This window comes from Pseudophryne corroboree, unplaced genomic scaffold, assembly GCF_028390025.1.
Source record: "Pseudophryne corroboree isolate aPseCor3 unplaced genomic scaffold, aPseCor3.hap2 scaffold_99, whole genome shotgun sequence".
Lineage (NCBI taxonomy): Eukaryota > Metazoa > Chordata > Amphibia > Anura > Myobatrachidae > Pseudophryne > Pseudophryne corroboree.
The window spans coordinates 1,154,644-1,160,052 of NW_026970570.1; the positions used below are offsets into that span (position 1 = coordinate 1,154,644).

Below are 5,409 nucleotides of genomic sequence, written 5' to 3' on the forward strand. Positions count from 1 at the left end.
CTTTGTGGACACTTTTCAGAGAGCAAATTTGTTAGCATAAACATAAAATCAGAAAATGAAGAGCTGTTTAATCACTCAATTGGACTTTTCTGCCAGCATAATTTTTTTTCTCTGCAACCCACTGCTAAATTGTGCTTCCTAGCTGTTTTTTATAAAATCACTTAATCAAATCTAATTCTGATTACATCAGAGAAGGCCGGGTACCCTACACCATAAGAGGGGGTTTGAAATTTTGACTTGTCTACTTAAAGATCACCAAAATCTGATAACAAGGTCTATTACGTCCCTGGGTGGGATTGAATCACCAACCTTTAGGTTAATAGCCATACACACTAACTGATTGCGCCACAGCGACACTTTGCAAAAGTACATACTGACAAAGGCTAATAAGCATTCATCTAGAACGTTTCCTAGAAAAACTTTAAAAAGTCAATAATCTGGAGAATTTTTGTAAGAAACACATTGGTACATTCCCATGATGAGTGAGTGCTTCAGGATCTCTTGCACTTACATGGGCTATTAACCAAAAGGTTCCCACCCAGTGATGTAATTGACCTTGTGATCAGATTTTGGTGATCTTTAAGTAGACAAGTCAAAATTTCAAACCCCCTCTTATGGTGTAGGGTACCTGGCCTTCTCTGACGTAATCAGAGTTAGATTTAATTAAGGTGCACAAGGGCATAGAAGGGAGCGGTTTAAGAAAAGAGAAGTGGAAACAGACAGCAAACTAGGCTGGAGAGAGACCTGAGACAAAGAGATCTGAATTATACGAGAGCCGACCAGGGGAAACACAAATTATGCAGTCAAGTTTCCCACATTTGGGGAAATCGCAGGAGCAGCACACCCAGAGTGCAATGGGTGAGCCTTTCCCTGGGAGAAGCACCTTCCTGATCATAGTATCTCACCTGGCAGGTAAGTAGGAGTTGGGCTAGTGCTGGGGAGGGTCGCTGCTCGGGTACCCCCCTGTCAAGTGAAGGAGATCCAACTGAGGCAGCACAAGGGAACTCTCGAAAGAAGAACAAGGCTAGAGGAAGATCTGAGACAAAGAAATCTGACTTTTACCAGAGCTGACCAGAGGAAAGCACAAACACAGTACCCCACTACCACCAGGAAACATTAACGCCACTGCATCCTTGCTGCTTTCTCATGTGGAAGTCTATTTAATGTGAAAACAAGGTGATATCTAATTAGCACACAGAAAAGAAAATTAAGTGAATTTTTGAAAGAAAACAATACTGTCAATATACTATTAAAACAAATTAAAATGGTAAAAGTTATTGTACTTTAAGTAAAAATAAAAGAGCAAAAATATCAATCCCAGTTTTGGATTACTTTAATTAACAAAAAAAATGCATATAGCAGAGGATAGTTTCAATCTTTCTACCTCTGGGTTATGGGCCCAGCATGCTTCCATTGCAGTACTCTGCTGCACATGTAAGTGCAAGAGATCCTGAAGCACTCACTCATCATGGGAAAGTACCAATGTGTTTCTTCATTGGTTGATGGCAGAAACATCTTACAAAAACACTCCAGATTATTGACTTTTTAAAGTTTTTCTAGGAAACGTTCTAGATGATTGTTTATTAGCCTTTGTCAGTATGTAATTTTGCAAAGTGTCGCTGTGGCGCAATCAGTTAGTGTGTATGGCTATTAACCAAAAGGTTGGTGGTTCAATCCCACCCAGGGATGTAATTGACTTTGTTATCAGATTTTGGTGATCTTTAAGTAGACAAGTCAAAATTTCAAACCCCCTGTTATGGTGTTAGGTATTTAGACTTCTCTGATGTAATCAGAGTTAGATTTGATTCAGTGATTTTATAAAAACAGCTAGGAAGCACAATTTAGCAGTGGGTTGCAGAGAAAAAGAAATATGCTGGCAAAAAAATCCAATTGAGTGATTAAACAGCTCTTGGATGGTTTTTCACCTATTACTAAATTAAACTTGCTTCATTGGAAAGGCAGCAAGATGCATCCTCATTTCAATATCTACTGAAATAATACAGGTTGACACCAGGAAACATTAACGCCACTGCATCCTTGCTGCTTTCTCATGTGGAAGTCTGTTTAATGTGAAAACAAGGTGATATCTAATTAGCACACAGGTAAGGAATTAAGAAAATCTTTATTAAAGGGTGAAGATGTTTCTCACAAAATCGTTGCCCCAATGCATCATTGAAATTCAAGCTGGAAAGATGATTTTAATATATCACTTGTACATTTTGTATTGCTCTTCTGGTGACAATGTAGTTTGTTTTTGTCAATTACCATTTTAATAATCGGGTAAAGAAAATTAATTGGATTTTTGAAAGAAAACAATACTGTCAATATACTATTAAAACAAATTAAAATGGTAAAAGTTATTGTACTTTAAGTAAAAATAAAAGAGCAAAAATATCAATCCCAGTTTTGGATTACTTTAATTAACAAAAAAAAATGCATATAGCAGAGGATAGTTTCAATCTGCCTACCTCTGGGTTATGGACCCAGCATGCTTCCATTACAGTACTCTGCTGCACATGTAAGTGCAAGAGGTCCTGAAGCACTCACTCATCATGGGAAAGTTCCAATGTGTTTCTTTATTGGTTGATGGAAGAAACATCTTACAAAAACTCTCCACATTATTGACTTTTTAAAATGTTTCTAGGAAACGTTCTAGATGAATGCTTATTAGCATTTGTCAGTATGTACTTTTGCAAAGTGTCGCTGTGGCGCAATCAGTCTGTGTGTATGGTTATTAACTAAAAGGTTGGTGGTTCAATCCCACCCAGGGACGTAATTGACCTTGTTATCAGATTTTGGTGATCTTTAAGTAGACAAGTCAAAATTTCAAACCCCCTGTTATGGTGTAGGGTACCTGGCCTTCTCTGATGTAATCAGAGTTAGATTTGATTCAGTGATTTTATAAAAACAGCTAGGAAGCACAATTTAGCAGTGAGTTGCAGAGAAAAAGAAATATGCTGGCAAAAAAATCCAATTGAGTGATTAAACAGCTCTTCATTTTCTGGCTTTATTTTTATGCTAACAAATTTGTTCTCTGAAAAGTGTCCACAAAGCCAAGTCTCTGATTAACACCTTTGTAGGGATGGTTTTTCACCTATTACTAAATTAAACTTGCTTCATTGGAAAGGCAGCAAGATGCATCCTCATTTCAATGTCTACTGAAATAATACAGGTTGACACCAGGAAACATTAACGCCACTGCATCCTTGCTGCTTTCGCATGTGGAAGTCTGTTTAATGTGAAAACAAGGTGATATCTAATTAGCACACAGGTAAGGAATTAAGAAAATCTTTATTTAAGGGTGAAGATGTTTCTCACAAAATCGTTGCCCCAATGCATCATTGAAATTCAAGCTGGAAAGATGATTTTAATATATCACTTGTACATTTTGTATTGCTCTTCTGGTGACAATGTAGTTTGTTTTTGTCAATTACCATTATAAAAATAGGGTAAAGAAAATTAAGTGGATTTTTGAAAGAAAACAATACTGTCAATATACTATTAAAACAAATTAAAATGGTAAAAGTTATTGTACTTTAAAGTAAAAATAAAAGAGCAAAAATATCAATCCCAGTTTTGGATTACTTTAATTAACAATAAAAAATGCATATAGCAGAGGATAGTTTCAATCTGCCTACCTCTGGGTTATGGGCCCAGCATGTTTCCAATGCAGTACTCTGCTGCACATGTAAGTGCAAGAGATCCTGAAGCACTCACTCATCATGGGAAAGTACCAATGTGTTTCTTCGTTGGTTGATGGAAGAAACATCTTACAAAAACTCTCCAGATTATTGACTTTTTAAAGTTTTTCTAGGAAACGTTCTAGATGAATGCTTATTAGCCTTTGTCAGTATGTAAGTTTGCAAAGTGTCTCTGTGGCGCAATCGGTTAGTGTGTTTGGTTATTAATCAAAGGGTTGGTGGTTCAATCCCACCCAGGGATGTAATTGACCTTGTTATCAGATTTTGGTGATCTTTAAGTAGACTAGTCAAAATTTCAAACCCCCTGTTATGGTGTAGGGTACCTGGCCTTCTCTGATGTAATCAGAGTTAGATTTGATTAAGTGATTTTATAAAAAAACAGCTAGGAAGCACAATTTAGCAGTGGGTTGCAGAGAAAAAGAAATATGCTGGCAGAAAAATCCAATTGAGTGATTAAACTGCTCTTCATTTTCTGGCTTTATTTTTATGCTAACTAATTTGTTCTCTGAAAAGTGTCCACAAAGCCAAGTGTCTGATTAACATCTTTGTAGGGATGGTTTTTCACCTATTACTAAATTAAACTTGCTTCATTGGAAAGGCAGCAAGATGCATCCTCATTTCAATATCTACGGAAATAATACAGGTTGACACCAGGAAACATTAACGCCACTGCATCTTTGCTGTTTTCTCATGTGGAAGTCTGTTTAATGTGAAAACAAGGTGATATCTAATTAGCACACAGGTAAGGAATTAAGAAAATCTTTATTTAAGGGTGAAGATGTTTCTCACAAAATCGTTGCCCCAATGCATCATTGAAATTCAAGCTGGAAAGATGATTTTAATATATCACTTGTACATTTTGTATTGCTCTTCTGGTGACAATGTAGTTTGTTTTTGTCAATTGCCATTTTAATAATCGGGTAAAGAAAATTAATTGGATTTTTGAAAGAAAACAATACTGTCAATATACTATTAAAACAAATTAAAATGGTAAAAGTTATTGTACTTTAAGTAAAAATAAAAGAGCACAAATATCAATCCCAGTTTTGGATTACTTTAATTAACAAAAAAAATGCATATAGCAGAGGATAGTTTCAATCTGCCTACCTCTGGGTTATGGACCCAGCATGCTTCCATTACAGTACTCTGCTGCACATGTAAGTGCAAGAGATCCTGAAGCACTCACTCATCATGGGAAAGTACCAATGTGTTTCTTCATTGGTTGATGGAAGAAACATCTTACAAAAACTCTCCAGATTATTGACTATTTAAAGTTTTTATAGGAAACGTTCTAGATGAATGCTTATTAGCCTTTGTCAGTAAATACTTTTGCAAAGTGTCGCTGTGGCGCAATCAGTTAGTGTGTATGGCTATTAACCAAAAGGTTGGTGGTTCAACCCCACCCAGGGACGTAATTGACCTTGTTATCAGATTTTGTTGATCTTTAAGTAGACAAGTCAAAATTTCGAAAACCCCTGTTATGGTGTAGGGTACCTGGCCTTCTCTGATGTAATCAGAGTTAGATTTGATTCGGTGATTTTATAAAAACAGCTAGGAAGCACAATTTAGCAGTGGGTTGCAGAGAAAAAGAAATATGCTGGCAAAAAAATCCAATTGAGTGATTAAACAGCTCTTCATTTTCTGGCTTTATTTTTATGCTAACAAATTTGTTCTCTGAAAAGTGTCCACAAAGCCAAGTATCTGATTA

General features: G+C 36.2%; 1 non-coding gene across 1 annotated transcript; it reads right to left on the reverse strand.

The window, feature by feature from the left end:
- Window positions 1-757: 757 nt before the first annotated feature.
- LOC135049471 (U1 spliceosomal RNA) lies at window positions 758-920 on the reverse strand. The gene has a single exon (XR_010241224.1). It is a non-coding gene; the product is annotated as a U1 spliceosomal RNA (small nuclear RNA).
- Between the last annotated feature and the right edge of the window lie 4,489 nt (window positions 921-5,409).